Source organism: Falco cherrug, chromosome 9 (genome assembly GCF_023634085.1).
Source record: "Falco cherrug isolate bFalChe1 chromosome 9, bFalChe1.pri, whole genome shotgun sequence".
NCBI lineage: Eukaryota > Metazoa > Chordata > Aves > Falconiformes > Falconidae > Falco > Falco cherrug.
This window is the reverse complement of record NC_073705.1, coordinates 34722492-34742075: the sequence shown is the minus strand read 5'-3', so window position 1 is coordinate 34742075 and position 19584 is coordinate 34722492.

Below are 19584 nucleotides of genomic sequence, written 5' to 3'. Positions count from 1 at the left end.
GCACATTATATTCACATGCCATGGTTTTAAGAAACTGCAGAGCAGGGCTCTTAACTGCAATATAAATGGTAAAAGAGACCAAAATATCTCTTTCCAAAGGATGCAGTAGATTCCTGTTGTTGCAGATAAACAGCATTGTAAATGCAAGATTGTAGAATTTTCCTCCTGTTTGTTTCAGATCTTTAGAAAAATATGTAAACCATTGCTTTAATTAATCTGGTTTTAATGGCTGATTAAAACAGCATGTGTCTTTGGGGGGAAATACATCAAAAGTTGAAATAAAAGGAGAAATGCTTTACAGAGGCCGGGCAATAGCAACTATTTCCCCATTTAAATAGAAGAAGAAAGAAAAATTAAAAAAAGGCGTGAAAGACAGTAAAAGAAGGAAGAAAAGACAATTTAAAGGAGATAACAAACTAACAGTTATCAAGAGAGGATCCACGGGGTTTTCCAGAGGCCAGCTGTGCTTGGAGCAGGACTTGCCCCGACATCCCAATGCAAGCAAGGTGTCCCAACTGGACTGGGCCACAGCTCTCCCTGGGGTCCTGGTGACTGGATGTGTCCGTGGGCTTCAGGACAAGAAACAGGAGAGCCCATGGCACCACCATTTCATCCCTTCATAGATCTGTACATTTCCTTTAGTGCCATGCTAGGCATTTTCCATTGGATGAAGAAAAAGGTGATAGGGGATCCTGTACAAATGGCTGGGGAATAAAAGCTACAGCTCAGACTTGACGCCACGCAGAAGCAGGCAGGAGAGATTAGTAGCTCTGGGGTGGGAGCAGGACAAAGCCAATGGTGTCTTGCCTCCCACTGCAGATATCACCACTCCCAGCCCCTTCAGCCAGTGATATCCTTCTCACTGGCATCCCGAGGGGACTCCCATGCCACAGCACACAACAACCACAGGAGGTTATTCTCCTCCCTATTTCTGTCACTGCTAATGGGGTTTGCTGCTTTTTGGGAAGAAAGATGTTTTCTTTTCAGGCAGCAGTGTTGTTTCTTGAGAATGGCAGCTCCTAGCCTTTTCATCTCTCTCATCCCCTTTTCTCTATCATCTTTGGCTCTGATGCTCTGTGCTTCCTCCTCTTTCAAGGAGCAAGTGCCTGCTCCCAACAAGGCTTGTTGAAACTTGCAAGACTTTCCCACATTGTGTATCCCTCCTCACCAGAATGGTCCCCAGCACCAGTTTATGGAGCAGATTGTGTTAGCTGTGCTTTTCCCAGGAGGATTTTAATGCCGGTGCTGGCATGTGCTTTTCGTCCTTCTTGTTGAGTTGAAAAGGAGGAGTGTGGCTGATGGAGGGCACCATACTACCCTCTCCATGTCAGAGGGTAGCAAGCAATACAAGGAGACAGATATGGCAGCATTACAAGAGCTTGACAGGGCCATTATCTCTGTGCTCTTGCAGGTTGTGGTGGGAGTTTTGATCTGATTTGCTTTGAAACTCTTATCAAAAGTGTACCTCACATGCTGCAGCCCTTGATTTTTCCCACGATGCTAGTGCTGCTCATTCAAAAAGGGTTTTTTTCCGGGGACTCCTCTTAACATTAACTGTAAATAAATCAACGTAAAAGTGGATTTGAATCATTGCTGTGCTGCATGTCTCTGCTTGTCCATTTTCTTGTAAAACCAGTGCTTATCTCCAAATGGGTAAGTTATGTTTTTCCATACACACACACAGGGCTCAGCTGAGACAGAACCAGAGCCAACGTGCTCCAGGCTGCCACTACCGTCTCCTCCTCCCTGCAGACAGTGCCTGCCTGCTTGCTTGGGCAGGTCCAGCAAGGCAGGGGTCTACAGCAGCCTAAGAGATGTTAATTACAGAATGGTTAACACTCAGTTACCTCAACCAGGCTGTGCGCAAGGAGAAACCCTTGCCCTGCAAAATCAGCAGTAGTAGGATTTCACGGGGGCAGTCGCACAGCTTTGCAGTGACTTTGGGAGGCCCAATTAGTTTTCAAAAGAGAGGATTACCTTGTGGCTGCTCCTTGTATTCACTTTGCCAGCAGGTTTATTCTCAGAGCAGCATGCTAAAATGGTGGGAGAACAGGAGGAAATGGCTTTGCAAATGCTCAAGGCTGAATTTGCAGCATGGCAGAGGCTGAGAAGAAGCAGATTTCTTGGGGCAAAGCAGTGTAACAGTTACATTGAAGGAAGATGTACAGCGTCTGGGTGCTTCACAGATGCAAAAATGGTGAAGTCCCTGCTCCATGCTACCACAGTCATTCAGTAATTCCCTGGATCCGTCTGCTAGGAGTAGTTCCCAGACAGCACAAAGCTCTACACTCTCCAGCAAGTCCTGGAGATGGTCATCTCAACACTAATGTCCCACCCTGGGGTCAGATGTGCCATCACAAACTGGAGGTACCCTGAGGTGGCAGTCTCCAGCCCAACCCTGCTCCCAGCAGGGCCAATGCTGCAGCTGCAGCAGGTCACTGGTGTCTGTGTCCAAGTGAGTCGAGGGCATCCCCAGGGATGGGGATCCCCCACATCTTGCACAGGGAACTGTCTGTTTCCTTGGGGCTGGCCGGGGTTTCCCATGTTACAGCTTGTGCTGGTGCCGCTGGAGGTCTTGCTGTGCCTTTCTGAGCCGAGTCCAGCCCTGGCGTCTCTGGGACCCCTTTGGGCAGGAGGAGATGCTGTTGGACCCCCCCTTGCCTCCTTGTCTCCAGCTGAGCAAACCCAGATCCTCCAGCCTCTCCTCATACGTCCTGGACCCCACCCACCACAGCCAGGGTGTCCCCAGGCTCACTCTACTTTGGAGATCCCTTAGATCCCCAAACTGGTCCCATTACCCAGATGTGGCCTCCCCAGTGTGGAGCAGAAGGGCATGCTCCCTGCCTTAACCTGCTGTCCAGCCTTTGTCAATTTGAAAAATGGGATGATGCCTCTAAATTGTCTTCAAGTCACCTCATTTGGAGACCCAGAATAACCTGTGTGGAGTGAAACTGTGTACAGGTACAGGGCTGTCCCCCTGTGCTGGGCAGCTGAGGTCTGGACCATGTCACCTCCACAGCATCTGGCAAGCAGGAGAAAAATGATACCTGGAGGCTCCTAGTCAAGCTCTTGTGTGGTTTTCTGCTGAGCCCAGAGGTGTGGTCACATAGTGACAACTCTCTGTCCTGCTCAGTCCCAGAATCCAGTCCTGGAGGCCTTTTCTAGTCATGCCCTGTATTTATCCTTTGCCTCACATGATTTTAGGAATTCCCATTTCCAAATGGTTTGGGGATTTTGTCCTCCTGTGGTGCTGGCACTCAGGAAGAGCACAAGTTTCTTTCTCAAACTGGATTTTATGTTTTCCCTGTAGGGGCAACACTTGCCTTTCAAGCCAGTCTAAAAGAACAAAAAGATCTGTACTTTAAAAACCAATTCCTGTCCTAGTAAATGCAGTTCTGATAACAGGACTAATGTCAGTATGAGCCTGTACTAAGTGCATTTAATAGTTATCACTTCTTTTTAATGTTCAACTGACTGCCTAAAGCCTCTTAGTGATTTGTGTCCTTGTCACCATGTGAGCTCTATTCGTCAAATTAGAATAAGGTCTCTAAATCAAGCCAATAATAATAATAATAATAACAGTATTAATAATAACAGTAATAATAATAATAACAACAACAACAACAACAACAACAACAATAATAATAATAATAATAATAATAATAATATGATTGTCCTGATCGAGTAGGCAATAGTCTTGCCCTTGACTAGAGAACTCCAGAGCTCCCTTCCCAGCACCACTGTTCTTACGCAGCAGGCTGGGAAATTAAGGACATGTTTAAAACAGAATAAATCTCTGTCCAGATCCCCTCACCCTCTCAGGGAAACACCAGATCCTCTCATAAAACAGATGGATGATCCTCTTACCAACTTGATAAATGTATGAAATCAGAGAAATCTGTAGGGTGCCAGGTCTTCCACGTGCGGACAAGCATGAAACATTATTCCAGCCTTGGTGCTAATACAGTTTTCACTGTAAAAGCCTCTGGATATGATAATCTGATGCTGCCTTTAGTCAAGGGAGAAACAAGGAAGTGAGGACAGAAGCTAATGCTAAGATTCTCATTTTGATTTAAAACCAAAATCCAAATGAAGCTAGTGTACCTTACTTGAGTGGGACTGGAAAATAGTATAAACCACGTAACACTCAGAATCGTATACTCTCCTCACTACTGCCTAGTGTGAGAGAGAGCCTAACCCCTGTGGGGTGACTACAGAATTTATCAGTGTAAAAAATGTTGTTTACACCTCTGCTAAAGAAAGAAACAGCAACCTCAAAGCACATTTGTCCTATAGGTGGCTCAAATATTATTGTGGCTTGGACCTCCTTCACGTGGGCTGTGAGTGCCTTTCAGAGGAGATGATGGCAGACGTTTTGCAGGACAATGCGGGAAGTGGAGCAGCTCCCATCAAATTCAACAGGGGTTTTGTCCCAGACAGCCGGTCAGACTTGTCAATCCTATTAGCAGTATTATTCACGGGTCATGGCACAAGGGCTGAGGGTTGAATGTGTTTGTTCTGCAAGTTGGACTAATATTGTGAAGGCCATAAAAGAGGATATGTAACCTGTCTGGCCTCTTGATGGTATCTAAGATCACAGCATGTCATGTTTTCTTGAAATTACATTAGCTCAGATCCAATTTTATGGTAACTTATAGCTAGGAAAGACTTCAATTCCATTAATAATGGGCATACTCTTTTTAGCAGTTAATACATCATAAATCATAGCAAAAAAATTTTTGCTTTTGATTTGGAATGAGACAGCTGGAACAAAATTATATCTGAAGCTCCTTGAGTTGACCAAGGTATGGGCTTGCTCCTGGAAGGTGCTGCAATATGCAGTAATCCAGCAGTTGGCAAAGTGAGAGGCTGTGCAGAATTTTTGGATAAAAATGCATATCATGGAGATGGCATTGTGAGAGGTCATTTCAAGCTCAAGTCAACACATCAGCCTCATCCTAAAACAAGCTGTGAGTGGCTTAAATGTTTTTTGTTAGATGGGCTGTGCACATCAGTGCTGCACCACTGGCTGAGGGACAGATTTGTAGCTGGAGACTGTCAGCCGGCAGTACCAAACACCACTACCAGTGAGGTGGCTTCACTGTCAGACCTCCTGGAAATTGCTTTTATGGTGACACTGCTGTCATGACGCACTCCAGTCATGCCTCTGTCACGGGCTAGAAGCAATTATCTCCACAGCACTAATTTGATTTCCAGGCTTTACCATCACTGGGAGTGATATCATTGTTGTACATCCACTCTTGGTGCAATAAGGGTATATTAGGCACGATGAGTAAGTGCCAGCGAATAGCTCGTCCAGCATCACCCACTGTCCATGTCCCTCAGAGCTCAGCCTTGTACACTTAAGTGTTGCAAATGTCCTTCGACGCTCACTTAAATACGCAGCAGTAATAACCCAGGGCTAATAATAATAGTATTAAGCTGAGCACTAAAACATGGGAAAGCTGTTTTTAACTGAGTGTGGCATAGTATTTTTGATACAGGAAGTATGTTTGATGTAAATGTTGCGAGAATAATTCCTGTTGGTTATGTACATGAATACAGATGTGATTTGGATGGCATGCACAGGGCACTTAGAAATGGAAATCTCATTATCCTAGCAGTAATTCAGGACTATTAGAGTGAAGCTTAGGGTCTTCAATCAGTAAGACTGTATTAGCATAACAGAGTTAATTGCAATAAAGTAAAAGATGCTGATTAAAGAACATTTTTCTCCACCTAAGACCTGCTACCTACTATATGCAAAAACATCAGTGGGCCAAATGCTGCCTCTGGTTTGCTAAACCCTTCTCCTTCTCCCAATGTCAAGGAGAGAAAAGGTGGGTTTGGTTCCTGTAAGGCTGGCCCCAAGCTGTGTATCTTTGCCTCTGCCTCACAGGAGGAGGAACACAGGCTGCCCTTTGCACTTGCCCAGCTTCCTGCTCCTATCAATGGAGCTTGATGAAGTGCAAGCAATCCCTACACTGAGACCAGAGGCTAAAGGCCCAGATGGAAATGCACGGCTTTTCAGGCTGATGTGACAAAACTCTGGGTGGAGGAAATAGGAGGGCTTGGCCCTGCTCTTACAGGGTTAAGACCAACCACAGGGACAGCCTAGATTAACACCTGCACATCTTCTTTTACCAACCTGTAGAAATAGTGACATCTTGTAGGGCAACTGCAACCAGCCACAAGGGCAAGGGAGGGAGCAGTCCTAGGGTTGTAACTAAGACCAGGGACACTGCTGTCCCTGCTAACCTTCTCCATCCCAAATCCACAATGTCACAAGCTTAAATTTGCAGCAAGTTCTTCTTGAGCAGCTGTTACCACAGTCTATTCTTGATATGGCATTTCCAAAAGTATCATTGGTGTTTATCCTTTGCAAAGTTACATTGCTTTGGGCCACATGCTGCAGTCAGGGCAGTATTGCTTATATATATCCCTGCAAAATATCCAAGGATCAAACAGTTCATTCTAGATTATACAAGATTTGGACCACAATCATGCATTAAGTGGTCTCTTTCATAGGATCATGGTGTCACCATGGTGCTGGACCTCTTAGGGTCCCTACTCCACCTCCCACATGCAGCAGGAGTTACCTTCTGTCTCCTTGTGGGTTGGATGCTCCAGGGCCTGACCTGCTTGGCACAGGCAAGTGAAGGTATGAACACATCCCTTTCTATTGTAAAACACTGTGTCTTTCCTCTTATACATGGTGCACGGCATTTGTTCCCTTATAAAGGCTTATTTAAAAACCCACTGATCCTGAGATGATAAAAGCTTTATTATCTCCATGCCCTGGAGGCTGTTCTGCAAGAAATCTAGCTGAGAGCAGCAAAGGGCTGTAATTCAGAGCACCAAATTCACCACTGCAAAAATTTCTTTCTGAACTAGGTACAAATAAAATTGTGTTTCTTCCTTGCCCTGGATAGGAAGCCTGGCTGGGAGCTCAACGTACTGTTTCTTTCATTTTGCTGCTACCTGAAGCCTTTCTTGGATGTTATCTGAGATGGTCCCTATATCCTTCTCTGCCTGATGCTCAGACTACAGCTGTGCTTACAAGGGTGCAGGTCCCATCACAATGGTTACCCTCCTCTGTGCCCCAGAGCTGCTCTTTACCATTGGAGAGATCAAGGACAACTCAAGATAAATCTCTTTATTTGTTATTTGTCCTGAAATTGTTGATTTGGGAAGATCATTGGGTTTACGTCTCAATGGGCACTCCTGTGAGGTGTCCTAGTCATGATGCTCCCTCTCAGTCAACTTGCCCGCTTCAGTCTTAGCTCATCTCCTTGGAAAAAGTCGCCCATAACTGGGATATTTCCTCTGGCAATGACCACAAATTTGTCAGGTTGGTCTGTTTTGCCTTCAGTTCAAGTTCAAGGACTTCAGTACTGGTTCTGTCATCATGGGTCTAGCTGCCCTCAGCTATTTCTGGGCTCTCCCACAAACCTCCTATATATCCTTTAGAAAACAGCTTAGAATAGATCTCTTTCTCCTCCCTTCGGAGACCAGAGCTGTATACAGGCACAATGGCCATCTCCATGGAAATCAGAGAACAAACTGAAACAATTCTACTGACTGCTAATGTCTCCTTTCTGTCTCAAGAATTACCTCATTTTCTTTGTTTGTTCCTAAGTAATCTGAAATGGAGTATTTACAAAGGACTATTTGTCTTCCCTGGGTGATGCAAATGTGTCTAGTTCATATAGGAATGGCCATATTGGGTCATATGTTAAGTCCCATATGTCTCCACCAGCATGTACAGAGCACAAAACTGCTGCAGCGAGACTTTCCTGGTGGTGTGCTCAGTGCTGCAGGGCTTCTCACAGGTTCTCTTTGTGTTTAACAGCCCATGATTATTTTCAGCTAGAAATAATGTGCTCTAAGGTCTTGGAAGAATTAGCTGACTTTCCTATGCCAAGAAGAAGCGCTGACTTTCTGTGTCAGTTCAAAGTTATTCTCGGTAATGAATTAGCCCTTGTTCAGACCACACATAATTTAATGGGCTCCTTGACTCTGCCTGCCTTGCTCATGGCTGCTTCAGGAGCCAAATGCCAATATATGCTCAGGAATCAAACACAGAGTGCTTTCATCTGGGAAAAGAAAACCTCTCAACATTGCCAAATTATCCAAGGGGAGATCTCCAACCCTGGCTGGCATAATCAAAGCTTTTGCAAATAATCTTTTACTTGTGGAAAATAATGTAAGGGCTTAAAATTGTAATAGCGTGATAGTTTCAAATGCAGCCATCATTTCTCCTGATTAAATAAACAACTCATAAGAAAATACCTGTTCATTAGCAGGAAGATTTATGGCTACAGAAGCTACAAAAGGAGATTCAGGCTGCCATCAGCAGCTTTGGTATGACCAGAAAGCCTGGGCGGGATCTTTAAACACACAGACCACACAGAACAAGTATTTTGTTTTGTGTCTGCTTAAATCAGAGTAAAAATACACTGACACCAGAGGGAGCAGACTGACTTTTAAAATTTTCCACAAGATAAACAACAGCTTTGGCTAAGTACAACTGACTGAATTTTACCTCATGAAAAGTTTAAAGGTAGTTTTGGAGTTAAAGGGTGATGTAAGGAAGGCACAAGCCACCATTTCAAACGAGCCTGTTTTGTAAACTTGCTTTGCAAAAATAGGCAATGTCTGTTTGTAGTAAGATAGTCTGCTTCAACCTCGAAGTTAAGCTGGAATTTCTCAGACCAAAATTATAGGGAAGCTAAATCAGAGGTTTTACGAAGGAACAAGCTGCAACCTTTTTGTGGAAGAGAGAATATTTTACAGTTAGCAACAAGATCCAAGTGTCACCTTTTTTTATTTTAATCTTATTCCAACCTCATGATTTCCCAAAAATAGACTCACTCACCAGGAATGTCACATTAATCTTGATTCAGCTAATGAGATTTATACTTCTACATTGGATGGAATTAATTTTCCTATCCTGTTAATGCAGCATGTGATTATTAAATACCTTTACCACACACATAGACATATTTTCTGTGTCAGAAAGGAAAGCAACTGGCATTTTAAATTGCTGAATGATAATTGTAGGTGGCTTTTTCATAAAGATCAAGAAATTCCTTTCAAGATGATAAATAGTTATATGACTCCATTTTATACTAATTCAATTCACAAGTGGATAGATTTGATAGTTACAGGTCGTAGGTCTATTGAAGAACCTTTTCCACCTCTCAAAGGCATATGTGTTAATGTAGTGAACATGTGTAACATCATATTACGGAGTAAAGGTACTGAAACTTCTGAAATGATGGTTTTTGGTACTAACACCTTGTACCATTAATGCTACAGATCAGATCTAGCCAGATTTCAATAAGGCTCATTTCATATCCACATCTGAAGAAGTGCAGACAGTGCCTAAGCAAAAGGGGATACAATGACAAGCACTGAAGCAAAGCAAATGATTATCCTGGCATTTTAAGTAAAAGGTTTTACAAAATCAATGTGCAGCGTGCGTCGCTGACATATCAAATGCAAAAGTGAATTCCAACAAGGGAAGTCTGCCAAAAAGAAAAGATTTTATCCTGACATGAGTGAAACAAACTCAGACATTCAATCAGGGTAAATGTCAAGAAAGCCAAAAGAAATAACTCCCATTCTGCACAGCACTATTTTCCCAGTCATAAAAGCAGTGACTTAAAAATAAGACCCTGCTATTTATGAAACTCTGAAGCCTGAATTCAAGCCTCCTGAAAGGACCAGCTCACTACCTTCAATAAAACCACAGCAGACCTCATAATCACCCAAGGAAAGTAAGAAGAAAAATGCTTGAGTTTGACCATGTTATCAAGCAGTGCTCCCCCACATACAGCTTGTTTCTGTGCAAGAATATGCAGCACAAAGATTTGTTTCTTCAACCACGTCAATGACAACCAAGAAAAACTTGCCTGGACCCTATCTTTGCCTGGCATGCAGTCTGTGGAATTTGAGTCATACCTTCTCCCGTTTCACTTCAAAATAAGCTTTCCCTTCTCTTACATGTGGGGTTCCACTGGTCCCTCATTCATGGGCTGTTTTAGGGCTTTCACTGATGCCTCCCGGGATGAGGACCCCCCCACCTTCCTGGGAACCTGTCCTAGGGCTGCTCCCAGCTCCAGGGGAAGGTGTGCTATTCTACATCCAACCTGAACCCCTCAGACTGCAGTCTGGGGCCAGGGCTTCTCATTGCATCACCTGTCGCTGCCAAGACAGGTTTGGCTGCGACCTCTCTGTAACCAAACAGACTCTGCAAACATCCATAAACCTGAAGGGTAAAACATCCCAAGCATTTTCTAGATTAATTCTTTTTTTGTTTTTCAAGTTTGAGTGGATTCTTCATATAGATACAAAGAAAATATGATGATTTTCATAACTCTTCACTTTCAATACAAGACTCAAAAGGCATTCCCGAAGCAGGACGTTAGCAGCATTTCTCTACTCTTCCTCTCTCTAGGCCCATGCCCCAAGCACTGTTATTGTACTGTGCAGCACTTTTCAACCCCATATAAAGAAGAGTAAATGAATTTACCTTAATGAATGGTAAATTCAACCTACAACTCCCTTTTCCTTTATCCAGGATAAAAGCGTTATTGACACGAACTGATTTTGAGGGGCAAGCAGACAAAAGTTTTTAATTTGTTACCAGACTTCAATGGGGAAGTTAAGGATTTTCTAGACAAAAGACTAAGACTCAGCTAACTCCAGCTGAATGCCTCTTTCTGTTCATTTTCCTTTTCTGTTGCAACTGCTAAATGGTGCTAAAATAAAGACCCTGATGACTGACATGCTGGTTCATTCCCATTATTGAAATCTGTGCTCCAAAACAGGCAGGATCAGCTGAGCTCCGGGCAAAGCTGCAAAGCAAATCAACATCTTTCCTCTGCAAAGCTCTGTTTGCCTTCAGACTCAGTCTGGCTTTGAGTGGAGCAAAACGTTTCCAAAAGTATACATGCACAAACTGTGAACATGGAAAACAGGTTTACAGTCAGTTTGAGTGGGAGATTTATTGACAACTGGTATGGACTGCCTTTGCTACCATCATAACCATGATGTACTTTTGACATGTCTGCAGACTTTGGGGAGGACAGAACAAGCATCTGTCTTCATTTTAGCACTGAAGGTATCTAGGGGTTAATTCTTGATATTTGCTTCTCCTCTTGTGTGAGGGCATTAGCAAGTACAATAATCTCTCTGGCTTCCTAATGCCTCGCCATCTCAAATCTAGATGGGAAGAAAGCTAAGCTTCACAAAATAGGCAGTGAAGAGCACACAGAGAAGAAACGTGAGCCAGCAGTGAGTTGTTACCTCCTGTGGAAAAAAAAAAGTGACAAAGTTAACTAGTCCAGATAAGAAAGAAATTTTGAATGGGCTTTAAATTGCATCCAGATTTCTTGGGAGGCCCTAAGAAATATCATCCATTGGCAGAAAACACTTAATGTGGCCTAAGTTTTTCTACTGATAATGTTTTAAAGAAAAATATATTAAAGATAATTTTTTAAAGAAAAGAAGATTTATGAACAGTAATAGAAAATGTAGAAGGAATCAAAAAGCAGTATCACAAAGATAATTTACTGCCTTAGAATTGGGAAGAATGTTACCGGACAACATTTTATTTACTGAATCTATTAAAAAGGTGGCTTGGTCATGAAGAAAATCTGTTGTAGACGACCATTGTAATTTTAGAAAGCTGCTGACCAGCTGTGACTGTACATCTGCTGAATAAATTGGCAAACTGCCCCCATTTCCAGTTCTATGTTCTGAATGACTCAACGAGATGTGGCTTTGAATGCAGCGTGGTATATTTGGATTTGTTTCACGCCAGTTCCTGACACTGATTTTTTTCTGAAGCTCTTTCAGAGCTCTTCTGTCCCTCTTTTCATGTGGGGATGGATGGCACTGCTCAGGGGAGGTCATGGTATCTGCATTATCATTGTAACATCCCTGTTGTCTTGGGAAAGAAGCTTGGTTGTAAAAGTGTGCTGCAGGCTTGAACCTCTGGTTGGAGGCAGATTAGAACAGGGCAGAGGACCAAAGCACAGCACCCTTTCTCACCGACCTCAATATCTGCCAGTCAGAGGCAGGCAAACCACTACATTCCTCTCACCAAGTTTGGTAAATTTATCTTGAGGTCAGCTAGGTCATTTACTGTTACTGCTGGAAGGCTGTTCCCAAAGCTACCCTTTCCAGATGACAAACCTCCTAACATCCAGCCCATGTTTACTCGTGCCCTGTTTGCACTCATCTGTGTGCACCACACTCACAAGATGTGCACCACCCCAGCAGCGCTTCTGTGCAATTCTGCATGTGGGCAAACATGACTGTGAATGGCCAGCACCGCGAACACAGCTTTCCAGATGTGATCGCAGCAATACCCATGGTGGGTAGTGCTAATCTTTCCCTGTCTCTACTGATAATGTCTCTTCTGACCTGACTTAAACTCATCTTTGCCGTTATCTGGCCATGCCACATGGATAGCTCACAGTTGCCTGGAGATCAGCTGGTCTGTTCAAGCCTTTCCCTTCCTTTGTTATTTTGAGCTGATGAGTTTGCAGTAGAAATCCCTGTCATTTGTTACAAGAGCACAATTTTTCACTGTTAAATTTCAGCCCATCTCTGACTGGTTCTCTGTCCTGGGTTTCCTGTCAGCAAACTTCATTATTATGGCCTTCTTTTGGCCATCCAAACCCAAACCCAGTCTGACAGAACCACAAAAAAAAGGTTGCCACTGGATTAATTATTACACATGCCAATTCTTTCATGATTCACTATTCTAACTAGTCCCTTGCCTTGAGCATGTTACAATCTTTGAGCTTTTTTTCTGCCTTCTATTTGGTTAAAACACAACTCAGAAATTTACCTTTTCCATACAGAGAGCACACATTGTGTAGTTTCTCTCATCCTCTTACTTACATGGAAAAAGAAACTTATTTTTTTTTACTCATGGAAAACCCAGTTTGGCTGGATTTTGAGGGTTTCTGGATTCATCTTCGCATTTTTCAAACTCCAAGCCATTCCACAGCCTGAGTGTGTTTGCTGGATGGGATCACATGGCTCAGGAACTGGAAGGGCTTGATATGCTCCAGAAAGACAAGCCACAAAATTATGGGGTAGCCATGCTGATAGAGTTGCCCACACAGGGTGAAGCCACACCGCAAAACCAGAAACTCTGCTCGCAAAGAGGTCAAACCAGTTACGATCCCCAAAGGTTTATTTTCTGGGAGAACAATCCATGTGACACACAGCCTTATTACGACATAGACATGATTATCAACCCGTTTAAACAGTATCATGCCAGAAGGGAGAGCATGTTACAGCACCCAGGGTTTCTGAGGGCATCGTGTTCTCCATAGGTGACCAAACAGGACTGATATCCCAAGTGCTGGGTGGCTAACTGAAAAAGCAGAGTGGGGAAAGGCCACAAGAATAGAGACATCAGCACGGTTATGGAGATGTAGTTGTACTGAGGGTTAATCGAGGTCAAGGATGGCCTTTCCTCAGCAAGCAGGCACTGGCTCTGCCTTAATTATAAGCCATCTAAACAAACTAGCCAGATGGAAAAGCAGGCCCAGGGAGCTTGAGGAAAGACTCTGACCCCAGCCTCAAGGGGATCACACTGAGCAGCTCTAAAGCAGCCACCATTTGCAATGGGAGGGAGGGACCAGAAAAGTGATCTCCATACCAAGCAGCCCAGTCACAGACCTCCCACTGACAACTGTTAGCAAGTCACAGTGCTGCAAGTCCCAAAGCAGAATGACATGCAAGTCAGGTAGCAATCAAAAGCATTAAGAGATGGTGTCTCTCCAGTAGGACAGAATGGATGAGATCTGAACTCAACCCTTTCTGCAGAAAGCAGTAATTACCAGTGCATATGTCATTCCTTTTCCAGTTCTCTCTGTTTACTAACCAAAATGTGACATCAGCTGAGGAAAACCCCATCACTTTCCATACGAGTAACGAATGTGTTTCTGCTCCCTGCACACATGCACAGAAGACAAAGGACCCCCCAAAGAACAGAAAGTGCCTCTGAAGAGCCTACACTTCCAATGAAAGCAGCAAGTATCTGGCTGTGCCCCCAGGTTAAAGTGGTTTTGCATCTAGGGTACAAAAGCACGCATCCAAAGTGAGCACCACTCTGCTGACACAGCTTTGCACTGGAGAGCAGAGATGTGATGCCAACTTACAGAGGATCAACAGCCCCATTTCTGGATGCCACTGTCTGGCTCAACAGCAGCAACTCAGCTTTGCTTGCTGAGCACAAACACAAGCAGCTGCATATGAGCCAGTGAAGTTCACAGGGAAGAGGGTCACCCTCCTCATGGGAGAAATAAAGGCAGCTCAGTTATCATTGACACTACAGAGCACAAGAAACTCCCAAAGCTAATGTGCTGGTGCATCATCTCCAGGTGTGAAGGCATGACCCAAAAGCAGGCTGAGTTGCTTCAAGCCCGCACCTTCTGCCTCCTCTGACTCTCCACCACACCCCTCCCCCATCTTTCTGACTTTCTTTATACCAGACCAAACTCACCATCAGCTTGTCTCTACCCTGACGTGTGCCCCCAGCCCAGGCCAAGAGCCAGAACAGTAATACATCTCACAGCTCCTCATACCTGGGCTGCTGTCTTCGCCTTGGCTGGGCTGAGCCTAGTCCCAGTCTGGAGCCCTTCCACTGCTGCTGGAAGCCAGTGCCGTCATGTCTGCAGGGTTCATCCGGCTGAGTAAGATAAAATGTCTGGAGCATGCAGTGCCTTTGGATCTTGTTGGTTTTGCTTTCTGCCTTCAAAAGCTGAATTTCACTTACAGAGAACAACTAAACACCAAATGAACAGAGGATAGCTTTCTGCTCTGAGCTACCTCTGCTGAAGTTATGAAGACTTATTCTGAAGATGACACCCAATAGTGAGGTCAGGGTGTCCAAGCAGCACCACTCCTGTGTTTCTTACTTCCCTGTTACTTTGAGACTGTGAAGCTCAAAGGCTGACAACAACTTCTCCTATTTCTTCTCCTAAAAGCACGAGATAATAAAGAATGGCTGCCAGCCAGCAGGAAGAGATCCTTGCTTGGGGATCTGTTCCTTGAAATTAAAGAAAAATGAAAGAACAGGTTGCATGAGAAAGAAAGCGGAATCAAAAATTAGAGGCCAACACCTTTTCCTCCCTGGCCCATGTAATTAATATCATTGGTTTTAAAAGTATTATATGGAGTGCTGAAACCTAGAACCATTCCTCATTTCTACAGCGCAGGCAGTGAATTCTGTATTATTTGAATGATCTGCATGCTCAGACTGGCAATGGGAGCAGTTTCTTCACTCCTGAAAAGACCAGCTAATAGCATAAACTGAGGTGGGGACATATGTAAATGTTTTCTCTGCCCTTTGACTGCTAAAGAAATATATTGCCATTAATGGTAATTACAGGTCATCAAAGCACTGAGGAACAGGAAGGCTTTAGAAGAGAAAAGGTGCTTTCAGAAGAGGTTAGTGCTTTAACTTTCTCATTAACTTTTTTAGCTTGGTTTGGAAATTGATTCACCTCTAAGGAAAATCCGTAGAAGAAGCAGAGATAAGGAAATTATCCAGGACAGTTCTTTGAAACATACTTGACTGCACTGTAAGAAAAAAAAAAAAATGCTGGAGAATGGAAATGTGGCTTATGAATTAACCACCCCCAGTATCACCATACTTAAAGACAGAAAGAAAGGAAGAAGGAGGACAAAACAGATTGATAGAGCTGCATTTGGAGCGGGCTGTTTGCAATTTTTTTGGCTTCTAATTTAAACATAAAGAAGACACCAAGAACTAAAAAAGGGCATTGCAATACTTGTAGAGGGTGAAAACGGCAACTTGACTGTTATGTAAATGCTTTGTACAGAGTTTTGGGGTATGAACTGGAGCTATTCTCCAGAGAGAAGATAATGCTCTATGTAAGGAAAAGCTCTGAAGGAGGAAAAGTGGTATTTTCAGCACCCAGAGGCTGCACTTGATTAAGTGGCATCAGGCAGGTTGGTACCTACCCTATTTCTAACTCACTTGGCCGGTTTGTCTCTGACACATCATGGAGCTATCTGAGCAATGATGTTCACATACCTCAATTTAGCTGCATGGGCACTATGCATCCAACTCATCTGGTCTTTCTTTATTTCTGAAGGTGACAAACACCCTGCACAGAAAGTCTGAAAAGAGCCCAGCTTCATGTGCAACCATTCAAATAAACAGCATTTTCAGCAGAGAAATATCAAAAATTTCCGATGTGACCAGAGGTCATAAAAGCTTCTATGGATACAGGCTCCATCAAATATGGAACATGTTTTAAAAGCAGGTCTTTCTTTTAATGTTTTCAAAAACATACCAAGAAGGGAAAATTAATTAGAGGTGACTCCTTATAGAACAATGTTGTTGATAAGATTTTCCCTGTCTTAATAGATACATAGAAAAAAACCCATGAAAGCCGTTCAGAATACAAAACTGAAAATGTAATATGATATGATAGGATCTGACAATTTAATGTGATAAAAGCAAGTAAGGGATCACAGTGTGGGGTAACTCTCTTCATTTGACAATTCAGGACACAGAAATCCCTTTCTGGAACAAAAATGTGATCACAAATCAGTTTTTATTTAATTACCTTTTAAATTCACATTTTTAAAATCTGAGTTCTCTTTTGTTCCTCACACACACAAGCTCTTGTTCACACTGCTGTGATACGTGAAGTCATTTTCCTACTAAAACCAAATACAGATTCATTACAGCGAATAATTATGTAGAAGATGGAATTTATATTTTTCTTGGTGTTTTATAAAATACCCTCAATAGGTTTCAAAAAAACTTGTCAGTATTTTCTGAAAACTGCACTGTATGTAGTTCTGTGCTGATTTTGTTATAAAAGATGATACACTAGAAATGACTTGTGGTTAGCTATGCGTAATACAAACTAAAGAAGATCATATGAAATTACAATGGAGTATTTACACTTTTTCCCCTCTGGATCTGTTTTCAAACTAAAATCAAAATTGTTTCTCTGTGCTGGCCTTGAAATGCTTACTTAGAAATTTACTCCAGCCTTGTAAAATTGGAAGGCTCCCAGAATAATTTTTGAGGAACCACCTACATCTAAAAGATGTACTGTACTAGCCAAATGATCAAAACACTTTTGTCTCACTGATTTTGAATTGCCACTGTTTTATAGTAGATGGTGTCCTTTTTTTTAAACAATAACTAGCTACTAGCCACACCTTCTTGCACAAACTTGTATTTTCTGTGTTTAACCTGAGCCCTTTCCAGAACAGCTCCATAACCAGTGAAATGCATATGCAATCATTGAGAGTTTGTTTATCTGCTTAATGTGCTAGCAATTAAAATGAGGTGCAGTGGGTGTTCCACTGGGGAGATGGTCTTCTGAATTACCATGGGATTGTTCCCCCTTCTTTCAGATCCTCTAGCTTAAGGACAGCAGTAGGGTCTTGGTGATAGAGGCCATAATAGAGACTGGGGTGGAGGAATACTGGTGTAAAATCACTTTATGCATGAAAACACTCCTTTCATATTTTAAATATGAAAAGTCTAGGAACTGGCCATATCCTATGCAGAACTGGAAATACACTGTTAGGTTTCTGTGTGCTTGTTCAAAAAGCGTCCTGACAGAGAATCAGATTTTGTTCCTCATCCCTGAAGTTATCATTTTGATACTTCAGATCTCTAAAGGGGAGATAGAAATTTAACTTAGGTTATGAGTGCCAAATGTGTCTGCCTCTCAGCATTGTACTTGTTTGGTGTCTACCTGCAACTGCCCCAGGACCCAAGCACAGAAAAAGCAGCATGCTGGGCGAGGCTCGGACAAGCAGGCCGCAAACAGTGACAGAAACAGTGAAGTACTTTGTACTGTGACTGAGGGGCAGCTGAAACAGAAGCCCCAACAGAACAACTGAGTGCATTACCTCTCAAGTGAGGTTAAGTTGTTGACAGCTGACATTATTTGCTGCTAGGTATTAAGAGATCACAAATCCAACCCCTTATTAGTTGCATCTCTGTGAAACATACAGAACAAAATCCTCACTGTCAGCAGTGATTTTGCTATATACACTAAAAGTCTCCATTGTGCTTGATAAGAAGTAACCTTTCACACTACAGAGGGTTGAGCCAAAGCCTTCAACAAGATAATTTAGTTTGCATACTGTACTATATTTCCTTTCCCAAAGCTACCAGGATACGTGGCAAGTAGCCATGTACATCACTGGGAGACAGTTGTCACACCACTCTGATTCAACAGAGAGCCCATAACTTCACCCAGAAGCTTTAAAACACTAACTTGTTCGTATACTTTTCTTTCCCCTTTCTCTCTCAGCTGTAAAGGCTTTGCCTACTCTAACTGTTCGAGCCTTAGCATATCATTGCATTAACACTTTGTTTTGGTTATTGATGAGGTGGGAGACAGGTGAGACATACTTTCCAATAGAATCTCACTAGCTGGCTAAATATATAATGAAAATCTATTTATTCAGTGAAAATTCTCAGCTGTATGACCAATAGCATGACTGTGTAGGCAGGGAGTAAAGTAACTGATCTTTCTGCGTATAAAACATAGGTCTGCCCAGGACATGCTGCAGGCCAAAAGCTAAGCCCTTTTCCTGAGACTTGAGATGTTTTTGTTAACCTCAAGCCTTGCTTCTCCTACAGATAACTCAGTTTCATTAGTTACAAGCCAATGCCTATACAGCAGTGAGGGGTTTCTTGGAAATGGGTATCATCAGCACTGGGGATGTTTTGCTTAGGCTTTAGCCCAAACTGTTTTATAACCCGATGAGTCACCATCATGCTCAGGCTTATCCACAGGATGCCTCTTTTTATTCTTTGCTTTGCTAAGCCTTTCTAAGCTTTTCTGGATAGGTCATTACAGTGCCGTCATGCCATACCCCCAGTGGTGCCAGCAGGGTGTGAGAATTATAACCAGCACTGGTGGCTCTCCGGACACCGCGCCTGGCTGGAAGTGTCCCCAGCTGCAAACTTCATACCCTCACTCCTGTCTTTTCCACAGCTGCGTGTTTCCACCTGAACCCGCTCCTGCTGGGTACCCATAAACCGTGTTAAAAAGACCTGACACCCCACATCGCCCTTGACCTGCAGGGCAATCCCTGGCAGCATCGGCCCACAATCCCTCCCACAGCAGCGCTGCCTGTACTTTTGAGTGGTATTTAACGGCTTTTAGGTAAAAAGAGCCAAACACAGTCTTGAAAGCCCCTTCTTGGCCTCACTTGCCTAATGGATTGGCTGGTGTGGAGAAGGACAATATGGCCCATGTTGAGGGCCAAGCCCTGCCCAAATAGGTGAAAGAGGGGAGAGGATCAGGGTCTTTAGCGTCGCGAAGGGCCCGAAATGGGGCAAGAAGGTATTTTAACGCACGGGTGCAGCGCTGGGGGGAGGCAGCCCGGCCCGAGGGGAGCCGCCCTCCTGACTCCACCAGGGCCTCTGCCGCCCCCGCAGCCCCGCCCGGGCCCGGCCGCCACCCCGCCGGGCTACCAGCCCCCGCGCCGCGGCGCGGCCCCAGAGGCAAGTGGAAGGCGGGGGGCGGCGGCTCCGCTCCGCCT